This window comes from Silene latifolia, chromosome 6 (assembly GCF_048544455.1).
Source record: "Silene latifolia isolate original U9 population chromosome 6, ASM4854445v1, whole genome shotgun sequence".
Lineage (NCBI taxonomy): Eukaryota > Viridiplantae > Streptophyta > Magnoliopsida > Caryophyllales > Caryophyllaceae > Silene > Silene latifolia.
The window spans coordinates 114,309,912-114,333,769 of record NC_133531.1 but is presented as its reverse complement, the minus strand read 5'-3'; the positions used below and the strand labels follow the sequence as shown (position 1 = coordinate 114,333,769).

Genomic DNA, 23,858 nt, shown 5'->3' with positions numbered 1-23,858 from the left:
TGGAGAGGAAGCAACTTGGAGGAAGTCCTTTGGAGGATCCCAATTTGCATGTGCAAAATTTCTGTGATTATTGCTCCATGATCCGTCAAACGGGCGTCACTCAAGCCCAAATAAGGGAAATACTCTTCCCTTTCTCTTTGAAGGATAAGGACAAGCTTTGTATCAATAGCCTTGACCGCGCCGCATTGGGAATCACAAATTGGGAAACATTGGCTCTTGCTTTCTATCAAAAGTTTTTTTCCACCGGATAAAACTCAAACTTTAAGGAGCCAAATCACCGGATTCCGTCAACAAGCTCTTGAGAGCTTATATGAAGCTTGGGAGAGGCACAATGAATTACAAAGGCAATGGGCTAGATGATTGGTTTCTAGCTATAACATTCTACAATGGATGTTGTGCCGAGTCCCGAAGGATTCTTGATTTCGCCAACAATGGGCGATTTGATCAAATTGACACCGATAATTCTCATGCCACAATCGAATCTATGGCGGTCCATGTGCACAATATGTCAATTCCCGAAGTGTGCCACTCAAAAGTAAAGAAGAATCCTCCGACAAATCCGTCTTGTTAGCTCAAATTGCCTTACTCCAACAACAATTGGCGGAACGAGATGCTAGAGATTCCCATCAACAACTCAATGCCATGTCTTCTACAAGTCAAATAATTGTTTGTGACGGTTGCGGAGGTGCGGGTCATTACACCGCTCATTGCCAAGATCCTATTGAAGAGATAAATGCTTTTCAAGCTCTAAGACAAACTTCTTATCCACCAGGTACATTTTCAAATACATATAACCCGAATTCAAGATTCCACCCGAATATGTCTTATAGAAGTAATAATGTGCTTAATCCTCAACCCCAACCCCCACCACAACAAAATGTCCATGTCCCTCAACAACAAAAGTATAATCCTCCACCGGGTTATCAAAACCAACAAAGGCCACCACAACACAACTACCAACAAAATCAACCCCCGCCACAAAATGGCCAACAAAACAACCAAGGAGGAGGGAAGCTTGAGGGCTTGATAGTGCAAATGCAAAAGTAATTGTTGGCTCAAATCCAAAAGAATGAGCAAGCTCAAAATGCCGCGATCAAGATGTTGGAGCAACAAATGGCTCAACTAGCCTCATCTAGCTCTTCAAGGAAAACGGGTCAATTACCACCTCAAGGTGAGCAACCACATGCTACCCTTAATTCTATCTCCTTAAGAAGTGGTACGAAATATGATGGGCCATCCATGCCCAAGGAAGATGAGGCGGTACTTGTTGAGTTGGAGATTTCTCCAAATGGTAAAGAAAGTGAGGATGTTCCAAAGAAGGTGGATGATCCACTTGTGGTTGAAAAAGTCAAAGATGTGGAGGATGCTCCTCCAAAGAAAGATGTTGAACCAAAGGTACTGGAAAAAGTCAAAGCGTCGTTCCCTCATAGATTGGCAAAGCATCAAAAGAATTCTCAATTGGGTAAGTTCATGGAAGTTGTGAAGAATCTCCAGGTAACCGTTCCTTTTACCTAATTAATCACTCAAATTTTATCTTATACTAAGTTCATGAAAGACATTTTAACTAAGAAGAGGACTTTTGACGAAGTTGAAACAATAGCTCTCACCGTCGAGGTGAGTGCTCTTTTGCAAAACAAGTCCCCTCCTAATTTAAAAGATCCCGGTAGCTTTTCTATTCCATGCACAATTAGCACCTATCAAATTGATAAAAGTTTTATGTGATTTAGGTGCTAGTGTGAGTGTCATACCTTACTCTATTTGTGCTAAGCTTAATATGGGAGTCTTAAAATGTACTAGTGTCACATTGCAAATGGCGGATCGTTCTATCAAATGCCCTTTGGGAGTTTTGGAGGATGTTCCCGTTAAGGTTGGTAAGTTTTTCATTCCGATTGATTTTATTGTTCTTGACATGGCCGAAGATGCCCAAATCCCAATTATTTTGGGAAGACCCTTTTTACACCGCGGGCGCGTTAATTGATGTCAAGAATGGTAAAATTATATTGGAAGTGGGTGACGATAAGGTCACATATAATTTGAATAGTTCCATGAAGAGTCCCATGATAAAAGAGTCTTGTTATTCTATTTACATTTTGGATGTTGTTGACATTGTTATAGAAGAATCTACACCTCGATCCTTATCTAAAGATCTCTTGGAGGCACTCTTGCTATTGGAATCATTTGCAGGTGATGATGAGATTGGAAATGAGGATATTGATGCTTTGGAGAAAGAATTGGATGGAGAAGAGCTATCATTGGAGGAGAGCTCACACTTTATAGGTTTGGTTGCTACACCTCAAGACCTTGAGGTACAAAAATACGAACTTAAACCCCTTCCTTCCAATTTGAGGTATGCTTTTCTAGATGATGGGGAGATGTGTCCGGTAATTGTTAGTGCTAAATTGAATTAGAGTCAATTGTCTAAATTGCTTGATGTCTTAAGGTCTCACAAGAAAGCCATTGGATAAAAACTTGATGATTTAAAGGGCATAAGCCCCGAATTTTGCATCCATCAAATTAATCTTGAGGAAGATCATAAACCATGTGTCCAAGGTCAAAGACGACTAAATCCTAACATGCAAGAAGTGGTCAAAAAGGAAATGCTTAAATTGTTGGATGCGGGAATTATTTATGCAATTTCCGATTCTAAATGGGGGAGTCCGGTCCAAGTGGTTCCTAAGAAAGGGGGAACCACCGTAGTGAAAAATGATAAAAATGAACTAATTCTAACTAGAATTGTGACGGGCTGGAGAATGTGCATTGACTATAGGAGGCTAAATTTAGCCACCAAGAAAGACCACTACCCATTACCTTTTATTGACCAAATGTTGGAGCGGTTGGCATGTTACAAGTATTTTTGCTATCTAGATGGTTATTCCGGGTTCTTTCAAATACCCATTCACCCGGATGACCAAGAGAAGACCACATTCACATGTCCCTATGGTACATTTGCTTACCGTAGAATGCCCTTCGGTCTTTGTAATGCCCCCGCCACTTTCCAACGTTGCATGATAATCATCTTTTTCGACTTTATCGTGTCTATCATGGAGGTGTTTATGGATGATTTTAGTGTCTATGGTTCTTCTTTTGATGCATGTTTGGCTAACTTGTCTAAAGTATTGAAGCGTTGTGAAGAGGTTGACTTAGTGTTGAATTGGGAAAAGTGTCACTTCATGGTGAATAGAGGAGTGGTACTTGGTCATATTATCTCGGAAAGAGGAATTGAAGTGGACCGTGCTAAGGTCCAAGTTATTGAGCAACTACCCCCACCGATAAATGTGAAGAGTGTAAGAAGTTTCTTAGGCCATTCAGGATTCTACCGCCATTTCATTAAAGATTTTTCTAAGCTTGCAAAACCTCTTACGGAGCTTCTTTTAAAAGATGCTCCCTTTGTGTTTACTAACGATTGTTTTGAGTCTTTTAATAGGATCAAGAAGGCTTTGATTTCCGCACCTATCATCCAATCACCGGATTGTAACTTTCCATTCGAGCTCATGTGTGATGCAAGTGACTATGCGGTAGGTGCCATGCTAGGACAAAGAAAGAAAAAGGTTCTTCATGCTATCTACTATGCTAGAAAAACCTTGGATGCGGCTCAAATCAACTATGCCACCACGGAGAAAGAGCTACTTGCCATTGTCTATGCCTTAGACAAATTCCACTCTTACTTGATCGGTTCAAAAGTCATTGTTCATACCGATCATGCCGCACTTAAGCACCTCCTAGCCAAACAAGACGCTAAGCCAAGGTTGATACGATGGATCTTGCTCTTGCAAGAATTTGATCTTGAGATTAAAGACAAGAAGGGTGCCGAAAAATGTGTTCGATCATTTATCCCATTTGAAGTTCAATGATGGAGGTATTGAATTACCTATCCATGATTCCTTCGCCGATGATGTTTTAATGATGTTGGAAGCCAATACTCCTTGGTATGCCGACATAGCCAACTATCTAGTTGGAAGAGAATTGCCACCCAACCTTTCATATCAACAAAGGAAGAAGTTCTTACATGATGCCAAGTTCTTCCTATAGGACAATCCAAATTTGTTCAAACATTGCTCCGACGGGCTATTCCGGAGATGTATCCCACATTGGGATGTGAAAAGGGTGCTAGAAGGATTTCATTCTTCTCCTTATGGTGGTCATCATGGACCATCCAAGACCGTTGCAAAGGTGTTGCAATCCAGCTTCTATTGGCCAACCATGTTCCAAGATGCTAAAAAATTCGTGATGGCTTGCGATGCTTGCTAAAGGACAGGCTCCATATCAAGGAGGCACGAGATGCTTTTAAATGGTATCTTGGAAGTGTAGGTATTCGATGTTTGGGGTATAGATTATCAAGGACCGTTTCCTTCCTCAAAAGGGAATCGGTATATTTTGGTTGCCGTTGATTATGTCTCTAAATGGGTAGAGGCAATTTCTACTCCAACAAATGATGCTCGTGTCGTGATCAACTTATTCAAGAAGATCATATTTCCGAGGTTTGGTATTCCAAGAGCGGTCATTAGTGATCATGGTACTCATTTTGGTGAGAAACAACTTGATGCCTTATTGGAGAAATATGGAGTCTATCATAGAAGAGGCTTGGCTTATCATCCACAAACTAGTGGCCAAGTGGAGGTTTCTAACCGTGAGATCAAGTCCATACTTGAGAAAGTTGTTGCCAAGTCACGAAAGGATTGGAGTATGAAGCTCGATGATACCTTGTGGGCTTATCGTACCGCATATAAGACACCTATTGGTACCTCACCATATAGGTTTGTTTATGGAAATACGTGCCATCTTCCCTTTGAGATGGAACAAAAAGCTTATTGGGCGGTTAAGGAGCTCAACATGGATCCGAAATTGAGTGGAGAAAAGCGGTCGTTGCAACTCAATGAACTCGATGAATTCCGCTTACAAGCCTATGATAGCTCCCGTCTCTACAAGGAGAAAACAAAGAGATGGCATGACAAGAACATCTTGAACAAGAAATTTCAAATTGGTCATAAGGTGTTGCTATTCAATTCCCGATACAAGCTATTTCCGGGAAAGTTACGATCACGGTGGTCTGGTCCATATACCGTCACAAATATCAACAAGTTCGGTTTCGTTGAAGTGATGACCACGAGGGCGAAAAATTCAAAGTAAATGGCCATCGTTTGAAGATTTATCATGAGAATGTGACCGTTGGTGTGATAGAGGAAGTAACCGTTCAACCTCTACTAAAGAAAGCTTAAATCGACTCAAGCTTTTCCGTCGTGCGGGATGTTAAACCAGCGCTTCTTGGGAGGCAACCCAAGCTTTTTAATTGCTTTTATTTAATTCTTGTTTTTAATTTTCCGTAATTTAATATTTTTCGTAGATTAGTAATAATATGCTAGACCTGGCGATGTTTCTTTATGTGATTTATAGGTGAAAATGAAGAAAAGAGACTTAGAGGAGAGAATAGCACGCTTCCCCATGCAAGAACTCCGTTCGGGGACGTAGCTTTCGAAAAACGGGACGAATAAAAGAATTACGGAGGAAGCAAAGTCAAAAAGGCAAGGACCAGTCAACCCCGATCCGGGACGTGGTTTAGTGGATTATTGGCAGCTATTTCGACAGGTAAAAAAAATGAAAATCTCATTCTATCAATCCTCATCCATGACAGTACCATTCTCTCCCTTCTCTCTATCATATTTCTTCATTTCTTCATCTAAAAATCACAAGGAACATTACTTTCTTCATCATTTTGCAAGATTCAATCAACCATTAACATCAACAAGTAAGTTTCTCTTCCTTTTCTCTTTAATTTCATCCATTTCAATCAATTTAATCAAGTTTAGCAAACCCAAACTCAAATTGGGGGAATTTGATTTTGTGCTTATTTGTACTAGAAATTGATTGTGGAATGCTTTATTCATGTTTATAGTATGAATTAGTTCACTAATTCGTTCTATTATGTCTATTTGGATGAATTTTGGTTTGCCTTAAGATGAAGTTTTGTCTTAAATTTCAGAAAAATGGCACCAAGAAGACCTCCTACCCAAGGTGCTTCTAAGAGGAGAAGGAATTATGCGGAATCCTCCCGAGCTGCGGAGGATGTGCAAATGAAAGAGGTCCCGGAATGGCAAGACCCGGATTTTCCCGGAGTAGTTTTTAATTGTCAAAAGCAATATGACAATTGGGTCATCCTAAAGAGCAAAGGTATGAAACTGACTAAGTTTATTAACCAAGCATCTTTAAACAATATTGGAATTGAAAATAATGTCAAGGCATTGTTTAAAAATCTTGGTATGAAGCATTGTTATACAATGGATTATAAGACCTTTCCCGAACTCACCCTTGAGTTAATAAGCTCTTTTGAGTTTCATAGGTCTAAGAAACCTGGTTTTGTGCTCTTTGTGACCTTCTGATTGTTTAATAATGACCATAGAATGGACCTAGCGGACTTCGCTAATATCTTCCAATTGCCTCATAAACTTACCTACTGAATCACCCGAGTCTTATAACCCCGTTTTGACATGGAATGCCATTTCTCACTTTCCCTTTCAAAGTTGGAACCATTGCCCTCACCAATATATATACACTATCCTGACATTCGGATTTGGCAAAGGTTTATGGGATGGACCTTTTTTGGGAGAAATGAACCTCACTCGGTGAGGAAAGTTGAGGTGGAGATTTTGGGTGCTTTCTTGAATGTTAATGGTGATGATACTTGGGGGATTAATATCCCTTACCACTTTACGGTCCACTTGACCAAACAATGTAACCCCAAGAATAGTTGTATTGTCTTAGGAGGTTTGGTTACAAAGATTCCTCACCACTTGTGTTGATTCAACCAAGAAAACACCAACTTGAGACCATTGCTTGTGTCTAGGGAAAAAGGGGTTGGGCTAGATTATGAGTATTTTCTTTCTTGAAATTGGTTTAGGGATGCTCACCCTAACATGGTTCAGAAGATAGGTAGGCAAGACTCCATTCGTTTACCCGAAGAAAAGAAAGAAATTAAGGCTTTAGTTCACACTAGGCCCTATCATGGGAGTGCCCCTTTTACTAGACCGACTTACCACTTGGATCTACGGGGTGAGCCAAGAACCACCGTTGAGCGGCGTGAGGGAGGTCAACCCCTCAAGCACGCCATTCTACCTCTAGTATTCATTCACCCTCTAGTCTAGAAATGATGGATATGATGCGTGACTTAAGCTTAAGTGTTAATACAATTCGTGATGACCAACGACTTGCATTGCATCCCATATATGATCATTTTGCTAGACAAGGAGTAATCCAACCCGAGGGGCCACACCCTTCATTTTATACTTATCCCTCGGGTGGATTTCCTCCTCCTCCTCCCCCTCCTAACAATGATGCAGGTACTTTTACTACATATCCTCCCGGTCCGGATTTTTATGGTTCGGATTATGGAGTTGAGGCATTACATGGAGGATATGGAGGGTATGGTGGCTATGGAGGGTATGGTGGTTATAGTAGCTATGGCGATGGTCTTGGCAGTGGCCAAAACATTGGTGAGTATGTCACTCCTCTTCAAGAGGATGATTCTAGTGGTAGTGGTCAACAAGGTGAAGCAAGTGAAAGTGGTAAGAAGAAGAAAGGAAGGAAGGGGTTCAATTTTTGGCCCTTTTCTTAGATGGATGATGAAGAAGTCCCCCGAATACATGTTAGCATGGGGGGAGGCTAGCAAGTCTTGTAAGTTTTATTTGCTTTGCATTTTAGTTTAAATTCTCGCAACCCATTAAACATGACCTCTAGTCCTTCTTGTTTTGTGCTTTGAGCCATTTTTATGGTTTAGTTGGGTATTTTTAATTGTTGGCACATTGAGGACAATGTTGTGTTTAGCTGGGGGGGGGGGGGGGGGTTGCATTTGCATTGTAGTATAGCATGTAGTGTAGAAAATTTGAAAATTTTTGAGAGAAATTTGTGGTTTTTGCTTGCTTGTCACCTACTTTCGTTCTTGCTTATCCTATTGATAGCATTTAGCTAATGATTTGTTCTTATATGATGGGATAATAGCTACATGGGGATGTCTTGACATAGTAGGTGGGAGATGGAAAATGAACCGAATAGGCTTGATCTCGATTATTGGCAAGCTACAAATTGGTAAGGTAGAACCTCCTTAGACCGATGCATCCATATCCGGCCTCTCTTAGGTGAGTGTAGGTGTCTCCTTATGATGTGTATTTCATCAAAACGCACAAGTATGGTTCTCATGTCATCTCTTTATAAGCATGCATTCATTTGTTATAGAATTTTGGAGCCATTCACATGAATATAATTGTCTTCTTGACCCCTTCACAAACATTTTTCCTAGCTACATTATAATTTGCCTACCTTGTTAAGCTAGTAGCTTTGTTTGGTCTTGTTTGGGTGCTCAATTGGGATTTGTTTCAAAGTTTGGAGAATCATGTGAGCTTGGTCTTAATGCTCAAGAAAGAAAAAAAAAAAAAAGGGGAAAATGAAGATGATGAAAAAAAATGATGAATTGAAAAAAAAAAGTTGAGAACAAAGAAAAAGCATGAAAAAGAAATGAAAAAAGAAGTATGAATTGAAAAAAGAAAAAGAGAAGAAGAAGTTGATGTGAGAAACTCTCATGCATTATTCACATATTATGGAGAGTTTATGTTGAGTTTATGGATTCAAGTACCTAAGAGGGGGAGGGGGTGAATTAGGTACTATTTAAAAAAAAAATTAACTTCAACTTTATTGATTTAAAGTGAGTTATAAGAACAGAAGAAATGAGAGAATACTTCGAATAATATTGAAAGACTAAACGAGTATTAAGATGAATGTTTGCTGAAGTATGAAAGTAACAATTGTTCTGACTGTAGCTATTTGTCTCAGTTTATGGAATACGGACTGCAGACCAAATGTGACAGTATGATGAACTGTTACTTCGAAGGTTAAGCAAAACAAAACAAACAAGCAAGATAAATAGCAGCGGAATAAAGTAAGAAGATTTAAACACGAGATTTTTGAATTGGTTCGGCAAGAAACTCAAGTGCCTACGTCCAATCTACTTTTTATTGATTTCTTTTAGTGATCTACTCCGACAATTAAAAGACCCGTACAATAAAAACACCAACCTACTCCGGTTGTAAAGCGAGTCCAAGAACTACTCCGTTCTTATGACAAGCCAACTCGCAACCTACTCCGGTTGCCAAAGAGTTGAAGACTACTCCGTCCTAACTCTACACACACACTAAGAATGTTTTAAGGATCAAGCTTCCACAATCTTATTCTTAACAAAGAATTGAGGTGGACAACTTTTACAAGATCAACAATCTTAAGTGAGAGAGTTTAGTAAGTTAAAGTAACAGTATCCAAGATTGTAACAACTTGAAGACTCTTAGAAGTTTTGCAAAATAAACACGGTTTTAAGCTTTGAAAAACAATTTGCAAACTTGAAATAAATTTCAGAAAAAGTCTTGGGATTTTTATGACGGAATGGCACGCCTTTTATAGAGAGGATGAGTAAGGGAGTTGCTAGGGTTTTGAAGGGTCAAAGACCTCACATGTGATGAGCCTCAACAACCACCCAATACTTGCACCAAAGAAGGTTCTTATGCAAAGGCAAAAAGAGAGAAAGAGTGTTTGAAAATTATCATAAAAGCTCATACAAATTCAGAAAACAAAGAGGGAAAAACAAGTCACATGATGACAAGTTTACACAAATATGGCAAAAAGCATTTCTTGTTTTCTAAAAGACCAAAGGGTCAAATTTGCACAAAGAGGAAACATTTTGAAAATGATAATTATTCAAACCGCTTTTTATTGAAGGCCAAATCCTTATAAAAATCTGAAGTTTATCTTTCAAAAATAAGAGACACGTAAAAGGCTTTCGAAAGATAAAAAGACTTCAAGTGTTACGAATTGAGGCAACAATCCAGGCAGCTGTTACTTGTGAAAGTAACAGTCGTCTTGACTGTTTCTATTACTCTAAGATACTTAACTTTCTAACTTGTACATTAGATGACACTTAAGACTCAATACAATGGGATGATCAACAACTCAACACTTCTTAATCCATGCTTGATTTAATCATTAATCCTGAAAAGGTAAACTAAGATAGCACACATCAAATAGGCATGTTATCATCAATTAAAGGAATCCAACAAATTCCCCCTTAGATGATGACAAGCCCTAAACGAATGTATAAGCAATGTAAACACCTTAATTCAAGATTTTAATCAAGCAAGATCATATGAGAGAAGGGACTATATTACCTTATATAAAACAAGAACTTAAATCAAACTAACCATGACAAGTTTACATTGCCCCAAAACAAGAGTAAAAGTTAAGAAGGTTAGGCCTAGTTATTAGTTAATCAATATGCAAGGAGATTAAGAGCATGAGTTTACCTTTTCCCCCTCTTGACATCATCAAACGGATAAGGATGTCAATGGCATTAGAGTGCAAACAACCATAAGAAAACACAAAAAGACACATATAACCGTGACAAGATAACAAAGTCAACACAAACATACGGTTTAACATAAGTTAACCATAGTTTACCATGGCTAAAAGTAGTTTAACTTACACCACCAATCATAAAAACAACGAGTAAAAAAATGTCTTAGAAGGGCACAACACGGTGGGACAAAATAAAGAGTCAAGGATAAGGGCACAAGGTTGAAATGGATAGGATAGGCTAAGGAGAGGAAGCTTGGTCACCATCCGAGTTACTACCCAAGGGATCTTCATCCAATTGATTAACATGGGCATCATCACCATGTTCCTTTGTTGAGACAAGAGTGGAGATAATGTCCACTTCACCACGAATGAGGTCCACGGTGGAGGCAAGAGCCGAGATGGCCATGTCCTTTTGACTAGCATCGTGCTTAATCCAAGCACTCAAATCAGCCACAGCTTGAAGAACTTCCCGCCAATTACCCGTACCAACTTGACTAGACGACCCACTCTCAGGATTCGTCTTAATTTTCACAGAAATCAATTCATCATTATCCACTTTGATAAGCATTTTCCCCATTTGACCATCACTCATGATGTCACACATGTCTAATGAACCCAAACTAGAACTCACTAACACCCCGTGTGCCTTGAGCACAATTGACAACCACATTCCATAGGGTAAGTGAAGTGCACTAGAAGAGGGTTTACGGAGTTTGGTCGAAATGAGTTGAAATCGCTTAAGCATTAACCCAATCAAATTCACCTTTTTATGAGTTGCAATGTGATAAATTAGGTATTGTTGGGCTATGGATAGTTTGCCCCGATCACCCGAAGGGTAGATGGAGCGACAAAGCATGTTGAAAATAATCCGAAGAGGAGGGGGTATTTGGGTGTTGCTAACTGGACCACAAGTGACTGTTTTAGGACACACAACTTGAGCGACACCTAGGGGTGAGGCGTAAGGTAAGGCAACCCAAGTTTCAGAGGGGAGATTATCATAACCTCCGGTTGGGATATTAAGAGCGGTAGCAAAATCAGATTGAGTCAGTTTAAGGGGCTTACCATTCACCTTAGCCGTGAGGAAATCACCCGATTTATCCACTCGGACGGATGCAAAGAATTGAATCACTTCACTTACAAATACCGGTTCACGCAATTCCAACAACTTTTCCCAACCTTGAGCCAAAATCATATCACGGACATTGTGAAAGGCGGGAGACTCGAACCAAGACTGTTTGTATACCCGAAGAGAATGGATGGCTTTGGGGTTCATCAACCGCTCACAATTTTTGTAGATGGAGGTGGGAAGGTCTAAACTTTCAAGTTGTTCCCAAACATGAGCCACATCCCATTTAGAGATTAGGGATACCGAATCAGAAGGCGAAAGGTGCACTAATTTTTTCTTTGATGGTTTCGATTTTTTCAAGGGTGGTTCACTGGGTGTGTCAACAGGGAGATTGATTGTGGGGGTTTCAATGTCACTTTGCTCGACACTTTCAGAGATAGGGGGTAATTGGGATGAAGAGGCTTTATCCTTTATTTTGTTACCTTTCTTTGCCGGAGCCGGATCTGACTCAGTAGACTTAGTCGGATCCTCATTCAAATCAATTGGAGTTTCTTCAATTTCATCGACATTCACAGTCATAGTCTCGGAGGAGGAGCTTGGGACAGTAGCACTCTTTTTCTGACCTCCTCGAGTACGACGCCCGACCATGGTGGAGATGGGGATGTCGTCAGATGGGACCGAGGTTGGTGGGATAGTGGAGAGAGGTGTTGGATGAGGGTTTGGTGGTTCTGGGTTAGGTGATGGTGAAGGAGTCGTGGCTGTGTTTTGTGGAGGAAAGGTATGGGAGATTTTTTGAGAAGGCATGGTTTGAGATGTCGTTGGTGGGTCAGATGTGACAGGTGGAGAGGTCATTTTCGCGGGTTTGATGGGTATAGGGGTGTTAAACGATGTTTTAACCATGGTAGGTAAAAGGGGGTTTAAAGGGTAGGTGAGATGAGGGAAGTTTAGGAGGTTAGGAGGTGAAGGATTTTTGGGTTATGGAGTTTGGACGGTAGGTTAAGGATAGAAGGTGGGTTGAGGAAGTAATTGGCCCAATAAATGAGGGAGGTAAGGTAGTTGGCCCAACTAATCAATTTTAAAGCTCGAAATAAAAACGCAAGGTAGTATATTATAAACGTAAATTTAGATATGAGGTTGAGTGATTACCGACTCACGAATACAGTGTCAATTTTTGGTCTAAAAATGATATGAATGCACTTAGAATACTTAATAACATATGTCCATTTTAATTTAATCAATTAAGGAAATTTGTAAAACTCACACTAAAAATCACAAGCAATTAATTAACCCAATTTCTAGTCTAAATTTCTCAAAATGTTCTCTTGTAAGTGGCTTAGTGAAAATATCGGCAATTTGATTTTCAGTTTTGCAAAAGATAAGCTTAACATGTCCTTTTTTCACATGATCACGAATAAAATGGTGACGAATATCAATATGTTTGGTTTTAGAGTGTTGAATAGGATTTTTGGAAATATTTATTGCACTCGTATTATCACACATTATGGGAACGGAGTCAAAAATAATACCAAAATCCAAGAGTTGTTGTCTTACCCAAAGTAATTGAGAACAACAATGTGCGGCACTAACGTACTCACTTTCGGCCGTTGAAAGAGCTACCGTATTTTGTTTCTTTGAGCCCCAAGAGATTAAACAAGGACCCAAGAATGTTGCAATTCCGGAGGTGCTCTTTCTATCAACCGTGCATCCCGCATAGTCCGCATCCAAAAAGCCTATGAGATCAAAAGGACAATGTAAGGGATACCATAACTATAGATTTTGTGTTCCAATCAAATACCGAAGAATTCGTTTAACGGCTTTAAAATGTGATTCTTTCGGATTTGCTTGGAACCTAGCACATAAACAAACACTAAAGAGAATGTTGGGACGACTTGCGGTCAAGTAGAGAAGTGAGCCTATCATACCTCTATACACCTTATCACTAACATTCTTACCGAGTTCATCTTTGTCCAATTTGGACCCGACTACCATGGGTGTATCGTGTGACTTACCATTTGTCATCCCAAATTTCTTAAGCATTTCCTTAATGTACTTTTGTTGATGGATCATGATTCCTTCCTTTGATTGTTTAATTTGGAGCCCAAGGAAGAATCCTAGCTCACCCATCATGCTCATTTCAAACTCCGATTTCATTAGTTCCGAAAAATATAAGTAAAGGAGTTCATTTTTTGCACCAAATATAATGTCATCAACATATACTTGTACAACCAACAGTTCGTCTGACTGTGACTTTAAGAACAATGTTTTGTCAATGGAGCCTCTTTTAAAACCATTATCAATAAGAAACTTAGAGAATCTATCATACCAACACCTAGGTGCTTGTTTTAAACCATAAAAAGCTTTGTCTAATTTGAAAACATGGTTAGGCAAGTCATTGTTCTCAAAACCCGGTGGTTGCTCTACAAAGACATCTTCCTCCAAATATCCATTTAAGAAAGCGGTTTTGACATCCATTTGGAAGAGTTTAATGCCTTTGTGAGCCGCAAAAGCTATAAGCAAACGTATGGCCTCAAGTCTAGCTACCGGTGCATAGGTTTCATCGTAATCAATACCCTCTTGTTGGTTATAACCTTGCACCACTAGCCTAGCCTTGTTCCTTACAATTTCTCCCGAGTCATCAAGCTTGTTGCGAAAGACCCACCTAATACCAATGACGGTACGATTAGACGGTCTAGGGACTAAGTGTCATACCTCGTTTCTTTTGAATTGATTGAGTTCTTCTTGCATAGCAAGCAACCAATCTGCATCAGTCAAGGCGACTGTTACATTTGAAGGTTCAATTTGAGAAAGGAAGGCATTGTGGGCACAAAATTCATTGAGATGAGCGAGATTGTTGAGGGATGATCTTGTTCGAATTCCCGAGTTGAGATCACTTGTGAGATTAGAGAGTGGATGAGAGCTTTGATGTTTCCACTTCTTTGGAACAATGGTTTCTTGTTCCCCCTCAGCAGCATCAGTCACAGTGACTGTTTCTTTTGGCCTGGAGTGATCTTCATCATCATTGTTTTGGGTAGATTCAGTTCTGGAGGTGGAGGCAACAGTCGTTGGTCTGTTGCTTCCGAGAAGAAAAAAGAGTGAGATGTGCTACGTGTTCCCCCTGAGCTGCTGATTTCCTTTGAAGGTGACAGTCCCTGTGTCTGTTGCAAGTCAGCGTTGGGAGCTTCTTCATCCTCGAACACGAAGTCCTTTCGAACAAGACCAATCTCAAACTCATCGTCATCATCATTATCATCCCCATCCACGTTTTGTACCTATCCAAGCACACTAGATTCATCAAAAATGACATGGATGCTTTCTTCAATTAACAAGGTTCGTTTATTGTAAACTTTATAGGCCTTGCTATGATCGGAGTACCCAATAAATACTCCTTCATCACTACGTGGATCGAACTTACCCAAGTTATTTTTACCATTGTTATGAACAAAACATTTGCTTCCAAAACATCTAAAATATGAAATGTTGGGTTTTCATCCACGTAGCAATTCATAGGGAGTTTTATTCAATATACTCCTTATCATGACACGATTATGAATGTAGTAAGCGGTATTTACCGCTTCGGCCCAAAAGTTCTTAGGCAACTTACTAGATAATAACATTGTTCTAGCCATTCCTTCAAGGGTTCTACTCATCCTTTCAACCACACCATTTTGTTGTGGTGTTCTAGGAGCCGAGAAGTTATGGTCTACACCATTGTCATCACAATAAGTACCAAATGATGAGTTTTCGAATTCGGTTCCGTGATCGGTTCTCATTGAAACAAGTTTTAAATCAAGTTTATTTTGAATCTTTCTTAACCAAATTAGAAACTCATCAAATGTCTCATCCTTACAGCTTAAGAAGAGTGCCCAAACAAACCTAGAGTAATCATCAACAATGACACACACATAACGACTACCACCTCTACTTCTAGTTCTCATTGGTCCACACAAGTCGATATGTAAAAGTTGCAAAGGTTGAGATGTACTCAAAATTCTTTTGGATTTAAAGGAACTTCTAACAAGTTTGCCTCTAGCACATTCATCACATACTTTATCAAAATCAAACTTCATGTTGGGAATACCTTCAACTAAGTCAAGTCTTTTAAGGGTATTAAGAGTTTTTGTACTAACATGACCAAACCTTTTATGTCATAACCAAGGATCATTGTTCATTACACTCATGCAAGACATGGTGTGACCGGATAGAGTGTTCAAATTAGTTAAGTATACGTCTTTGACACGTCTTCCTTCGAGTATTAGTTCATTAGTAGTGGCATCAATTATTCGACACATATTAGCACTAAATTCTACAATATTACCTTTATCACAAAGTTGAGAGATGCTAAGGAGATTATGATTCAAACCTTTGACAAGCCGCACGTTGTCGACACAAAGTAGTGGTGACTTACCAATCTTTCCAATGCCAATCACTTCACCTTTCTTGTTGTCACCAAACCTTACCGTGCCACCATTGTATGCTTTAAGTGAGAGGAATTGGCTTCTATCACCCGTCATGTGACGAGAGTATCCACTATCCAAGTACCAATTGCGGCTGCCTCTCACCAAGCCCTACACAAGATTAGATTTTGAGTTTAGGAACCCAAACAAACTTGGGTCCCCTTTTGTGATCAACATATCTTATGGTGTCTTTCCTAATCCACATTTGCTTAATTATTTTGATGTTCTTGTTAATGTCATGAAATCTTTTTCTACAAGTGTTGAGGACATGCCCATTCTTACCACAATAATTGCAAATAATGTATTCGGGAAGACCAACGTACTTTCTCCTTCTAAAATCGGTTTTGGGCTTCTGGATGTAACAGTCTGTCTGACTGTTCCATTTTAACCCCAAACCAACAGTTTTGTTACATCTCTCGGTTTGATTCGTGAGGAAGTTTAACACGGTTTGACTTCCTTCCCATTTTTCAGTGATGTTTTTAGCACTCACAAGTTCATTGGTCAAGTCGTTGACTCGTGAGAGGAGATGTAAATTCTTTTCTTTTTCTCTTTTGAGTTCATCATTGTTAACACTTTCAATAGACAACCTTTTCTCAACTATGAAGTCATGGGTGTGGTTGTTGAGTTTAGACACGAGATACATGATTCATTCTTTGGACTCTTCATATTTAGACGTCATCTCGTCAAGACTTTTGTTTAGATCAATGATTTCATCGGATCTATGATGAGGAGAAGACCTATAAGTGCTACATTCGGGCATACCTTTTTGAAAAAAAGTAAGCCTATCATGAAGGATTTCTATTTCATTCTTGAGACAAACAACCTCACCTTTTAGACACTTGTTTTCATTTACCAAACATTCAATCTTTTCATTTGAGTTGTCTAAATCTTTGTCAGAAGCAACAGTCTTAGACAATGTTTCTCTTAGGTCTACAACCTAAACTACAAAGTCATAGACTTCATTTTCAAGAGCATCTTTATCCCTCAAAAGATCATCACGTTCCTTGGTTAGTGAGGAAACTTGCATCACTAAGGTAGTGTTGACGTTTTCAAGGTCTGAGACGTATGTGGGGGTCATCCTAAGACGCTCTAGTTCTTTAGTCAAATGTTTGTTTAACTTGTTGACTCTTTTAACTTCATCATAAGCTTCAGAGGTGACCGTGACGCTGTCTGTTGCTTTTAGTTCATTTTTAAGGTTGAAGTTCTCTTGAGCAATTTCCTCAATCTCATTTTGCATTACCTCAAACTTATCATTTTGAAACCGACACTTATCAAAAAGTTGGTTAAGAAGCTTAAATACTTTCTCTTTGGAGTAAGTTCTAGCCTTGGCCTTTAGATGGTTTACCTCGTTGTCAGAATCGGAGTCGGAATCGTCGGGATTAGCCATGATGCATCTTAAGTGTTCAAATTTTGAGGTTTTTGAGACTTTTTCTTTAGAATGATTTGTAAGACACATTTTAGCCTCTAATTCCTCCTCGATGAGTTACTCATCTTCCTCGGAGTCGGACATTCCCTAAATAGCACTCATGACTCTATGTTTGTAGTCCTTTTTAACCTTTTCTCTTCTTTCCTTTGATTTGATATCATCCCACTTGGGACATTCTTTAATTTCGTGAGTTTTATAACCACATTTAAAGCATCCCACGGTGGAGTTAGGTCGTCTCTTAGGAAAGCGTTTTTTCGAGTAATTATTAGTGAACCTTTTGTTTCCTTGACCATTGACTAACCCGGCTAGGTTTCTTGAGAACATAGAAAACTCGTCTTCCTCCTCATCTTCTCCATCACTTGGAGAGGATGTGAGGGCGAGACTCTTTCTCTTTGAGGACTCACTAGAATGCTTATCGAGATTAAACTCATGATCCCATTAGTTCATGAAGAGATAGGGTTGACAAGTCTTTAGCTTCCTCTATGGCGGTGACTTTGGGTTGCCACTTAGAGGTTAGACTACGAAGGATTTTTCGAATGATGTCCTCGGACTCGAAATTCCTTCCTAAACTTTTAAGCTCATTAATAATACAAGAAAAACGTGAAGAGAAACTATTTATGGACTCGTCTTTTGACATTCTAAACATCTCATATTGTTGCATGAGAAGGTCAACACGGTGTTTTCTTACTTGGGACGTCCCTTCATAGGCAAGTACAAGGGAATCCCAAATAGATTTTGCCGTAGAACATCCTGATATTCGACTAACTTCCCCCTCACCAACACAACGTTGAAGAATCGACATTGCTTTGGAATTCTTTTCTGCAAGTTTAAAGTCGTTTTCATTGTAATTTATTTCCTCTTTTGTCTTGGTGAAACCGTTTAAGATATCGGTTTCCTCAATGGCAAGAGGTCCATTTTGGATGATGTTCCAACATTGATAATCGATACTTTTGATGTAATGTTCCATTTTTACTTTCCACCATCCAAAATTCGAACCGGTAAAGACCGGAATCTTGGAGTGTTTCTCGGAATCCATTACCCAAGAATCAAACTCTAAGGCAATTAGCCTCGATCAAGAGCACGAGGCTCTGATACCAATTGTTGAGTTTATGGATTCAAGTACCTAAGAGGGGGAGGGGGTGAATTAGGTACTATTTAAAAAAAAATTAACTTCAACTTTATTGATTTAAAGTGAGTTATAAGAACAAAATAAATGAGAGAATACTTCGAATAATATTGAAAGACTAAACGAGTATTAAGATGAATGTTTGCTGAAGTATGAAAGTAACAATTGTTCTGACTGTAGCTATTTGTCTCAGTTTATGGAATACGGACTGCAGACCAAATGTGACAGTATGATGTCGAAGGTTAAGCAAAGCAAAACAAACAAGTAAGATAAATAGCAGCGGAATAAAGTAAGAAGATTTAAACACGAGATTTTTGAATTGGTTCGGCAAGAAACTCAAGTGCCTACGTCCAATCTACTTTTTATTGATTTCTTTTAGTGATCTACTCCGACAACTAAAAGACCCGTACAATAAAAACACCAACCTACTCCGGTTGTAAAGCGAGTCCAAGAACTATTCCGTTCTTATGACAAGCCAACTCGCAACCTACTCCGGTTGCCAAAGAGTTAAAGACTACTCCGTCCTAACTCTACACACACACTAAGAATGTTTTAAGGATCAAGCTTCCACAATCTTATTCTTAACAAAGAATTGAGGTGGACAACTTTACAAGATCAACAATCTTAAGTGAGAGAGTTTAGTAAGTTAAAGTAACAGTAGCCAAGATTGTAACAACTTGAAGACTCTTAGAAGTTTTGCAAAATAAACACGGTTTTAAGCTTTGAAAAACAATTTGCAAACTTGAAATAAATTTCAGAAAAAGTCTTGGGATTTTTATGACGGAATGGCGCGCCTTTTATAGAGAGGATGAGTAAGGGAGTTGCTAGGGTTTTGAAGGGTCAAAGACCTCACATGTGATGAGCCTCAACAACCACCCAATACTTGCACCAAAGAAGGTTCTTATGCAAAGGCAAAAAGAGAGAAAGAGTGTTTGAAAATTATCCATAAAAGTTCATGCAAATTCAGAAAACAAAGAGGGAAAAACAAGTCACATGATGACAAGTTTACACAAATATGGCAAAAAGCATTTCTTGTTTTCTAAAAGACCAAAGGGTCAAATTTGCACAAAGAGGAAACATTTTGAAAATGATAATTATTCAAACCGCTTTTTATTGAAGGCCAAATCCTTATAAAAATCTGAAGTTTATCTTTCAAAAATAAGAGACACGTAAAAGGCTTTCGAAAGATAAAAAGACTTCAAGTGTTACGAATTGAGGCAACAATCCAGGCAGCTGTTACTTGTGAAAGTAACAGTCGTCTTGACTGTTTCTATTACTCTAAGATACTTAACTTTCTAACTTGTACATTAGATGACACTTAAGACTCAATACAATGGGATGATCAACAACTCAACACTTCTTAATCAATGCTTGATTTAATCATTAATCCTGAAAAGGTAAACTAAGATAGCACACATCAAATGGGCATGTTATCATCAATTAAAGGAACCCAACAGTTTACTTATGATTCGAATTGCAAATTGGGTTAGAATTGGGATTGAGCATTCTTACATTTGGTTGTTGCTAGCTTGACATTAGCTCCACAATCCATAATTCATTTGTTCCCCTTTCTTACCCATTACATATTGCCTTCTTCCTACCCATTTGGCTTCTTTATCATGCTTGCATTTGATTGTTTTGGGTTACTAGTTTTGATTGATTACCATATTAGATTGCGGGCACATTATGTAACACCCATGATTTCCGGGCTAATTTAGAAATAACATTTAAATAAAAAGCTGGCCGAAAAGTCGAGAATGTCACTGAAAATATACAAAGTTGCTCAAAATAATAAAATTTAGAACTCTCTTTAGAAAGCTTACAAACCAATAATTAATAATAAATAAATAAATGATAAAGCTGGTACAAAATACTTGATACAAAACTTGACTGAAATCTTCACTTTAAGATCGACTCGAGCTCAACGAGAGCAAACCACCTGAAAATTTACAGAGAGAGAAAAAAAATCTACCCCATGATGGGTAGCCCCAAAAGGGAGAAACACGTCAGCCGGAAGCTGGTAACATAGCTCATAACAGAGTAAAACCTCAATAATAGGGTGATATTATTTTTCTGTCATGGCACGGAAACACTAACACGTAAAAAAATTGGAAACTATATTGTATTAATACTATTATTATAAACCACAATAAACTCAAAGATTTCTCAATACTTTCACATATTACCACACACTACCTAACTCCTTTATTTCATGTCTCGCACTCACAACAGCAGCTCGTCCCAAATAAACTCATATTATGATCTCAACTTATAACCAGTACTATACTACCATAATCAACCCAAAGACTCAAACAAGGGGCTGGGTGAACTAGTAGGAGTACCGCGACAAAAACTTCTATCTCAATGTCGACTTCAAAATATTAATTATCTCAGCAATAGCCATGGTCACAATGGACCCAAACTATACCATGAACCCAAACTATGACTTGGAACAAAGGCCCCAATACAAGTAACCAATCTCAATCCATACTGTCAAGGTACAAAGTACCCTGCCCAATCCCATAAATATCATAACCTCAAAACCAATGTGAAACTTAATATTCTTAAAATCTTTCTTCTGTCAAATATAAATAATTAGCCTTCTAACAACATATGGACACCAACTTAATTCATAGCGTGTTCTCCTGCACTCACATTCACTTAGTTAATACTCCTTAAATCTCCACATACATGGCCTCCTTATCATAAATAACATATCTCTAGCTATAGCAAAATTACATTAGCTATCTCTATTTATTTATAAATAATATTACAGTAAGAACATAAATAAACAAAGTAGGCAACAATTATATAATAAGAACTTTACTTCCTTGAGGCTAAGAGGTTAACAAGAAACGACTGGCCATAGACTTAATGTGCACACCTCTACACCAGGTCTGCGCCTGGATACGAGCATCTAATGGCGGAAGTGGGGATCAATCCACTCCATACAACTACTAAGGCATTATTTCATACCGGGCTCGCCATGCGGGTTGTGAGCCAAACTCTAATCCCGGGCATTTTTGTATGCGGCCGCCATCATGGGCCGTGAGCCAAACTCTAATCCTCTAATCTTATAGCTTTCAATTTTAGCGAATACGCTAAATAAATTGTAAAATTCTGAAACAAAGCTGAGTTGTCATATTATTAAGAATATAGTATAATTACTTCCAAAAATAATATAACTCGAAAACTTACTCAATTTGCTTAGATGATACTATAAAATAAATAGAGGACAATCATCACTTACAAATCAATATTTTCAAAACAATAGAGTTTAGTCCCTTACCTTCAAAGTGACAATACATGTTCCAGTGGTTCAGAGAGATTCTTCTATAAACTCTTCGTCTCAGTTTTATAGTTATCCTTCTATTAGACGTTAATCAATACTATAAACTTACATCATCATTTTTATACAAGCAAAATATAACTAAAGTAAACTTACTACCACTAATTAAGGTCAAATAAAACAATAATTTGAACACAATAATCAAATATCATAATTATATTTTAATTTGACACAAATACTGATAATGAAGCTCTTTTTGATAATGAAACAAAGTCAATTTCAAATGAAGCTAATTCACTCTTAAGATAACTAATATTGTGCCAATAACTTGTGTTATCCTAGTGTACGAATAGTTCACCTCAAATAGGAATCACCATCATGCTCATCCTCTAGCCATATACCATTATGACAATCCAACAAAGTCAAGTTCTCTTTAATTGTATGTGCTCCTCTTAAACTATCTGTGCTAAAAACACTCCCCGATAACTAATCAGACAAACTTCTTTTTATTTTCATTATATAACACACTCTCTTATTCCAATAGTTAACCAAGTCTCATCTCATTACTCCGTCTCACTCATTACTCTTATCTCTTAATATAATAATCCAATGTAACCATGTATCGTATTCTCGTCGCCGGCCCTAAGACAAAGACAAGGGGTGAGTAATCGGGCGGATAAGACCGTGAAACAATACTTCCATCCCAATATCAATTTGTCAAAGGTACAAAGAACCGTGCTCAACACTTAGAGTAAAACTCTAAGCTACTCACCCACTTACCCAGGTAAAAAAAAACGACAACTGAAGCACGATACCAACCGAATCAAGATCAAAACCTGATGTTCAAAAGCCAAATAAAAGTAGGCTCACCAAATCTCGCATAACAATTCCAGTACGAGATTACTTACCATCTTAATCCTTATAAGACCAAAAGAATTTTAATAAGAAAAAGCTTTATAGTTCAACCTGACATTACGCACCATCCATATGTGTTTAGCTAGCCTTTAGTGATAATACACCAAAGAAATTATCCTTTATAATTTCCAACAATCTCAATACTACCTTAAGGAATCTACTGGATACAATCTACATAAAATCATACTTATCCAACTTCATAAATCCAATACTGCCAACAATAAAACTTGATTATCTTAGCAACCCCAAACCCATCTCACATACAGCGATCTAAACAAAAGGTATATACAATTATTACTATATACTCGTATGATAAAACATTATAGCTATAAATTTCCAGACGATAAAACACAACGCAGGGAAATAATTAGCATATAATTCACACAACCTCGAACAATAGAAAAATTATTAGGATCGGTAGAATCGTGTTACCTTATCCACAAATTAGTCCGAAAATAGCAAACGAGCGCGCTCCTAAAGAGTAATCATCAATAATAATTTAACAAGATAAGACGGAACCTTCGTTAGAAAACAAGGCTCTCCAATCCCTCTTCCAGTAAAGACTTAATTTGGGAAAGAAATATCATGATGAGCGATTGTTCCAGGGATGCCACGCAATATGAAGGGGCAAAGTGATTAACTTATAGTTTTGAGGAGCAAGTGGATAAAACCCACCAAAAATTTACGGCCAACAATGAATTAATATGTAATGAAGTATGGACAAAGCCCAAGTACTATGTTAATGCACACCAAAAATCCAAGTGGTAAAACATGTAACAAGTTATTTTTAATATTAGTGATACTTCATGTTTTTAAATTGTACAATAGTCAGAGTTAATATACTATTTAAATTTAAAATTAAATCAAAATATTCAGGGTATTACACATTACTATAAGTCGAGGATAGTTGAGTGTTTATTCACAAAATTGTCCTTTCAAATATAAAAGAGTTTGAGTGCACCGTGAGAGTCCATAAGTCGAAAGATCATGCAAGAGCTTAAAGGTTCATTTCAAGTTTTCCATGCTACGCCGTCATGTAAATCTCATCCATGTTTTGCTTTGTTCCTTGCCCATGTTGTTTCGGGTTATTAAATCACTATGCATAACTTGTTTTGGGATATTGCAATTGATGGGATATGGTTTCTTGTTTGAGGACAAGCAAGGGTTTAGCTTGGGGGAGTTTGATAAGTGCATAT

The 23,858-nt window shown here is 38.2% G+C and overlaps 1 long non-coding RNA gene across 1 annotated transcript; it reads right to left on the bottom strand.

Annotated features, from left to right (window-relative positions):
- Positions 1-20,145: 20,145 nt before the first annotated feature.
- Positions 20,146-23,473, bottom strand: LOC141587128 (uncharacterized). The gene is made up of 2 exons (XR_012519704.1): positions 23,095-23,473; positions 20,146-20,426 (listed from the first exon to the last, which is right to left on the bottom strand). It is a non-coding gene; the product is annotated as an uncharacterized LOC141587128 (long non-coding RNA).
- Between the last annotated feature and the right edge of the window lie 385 nt (positions 23,474-23,858).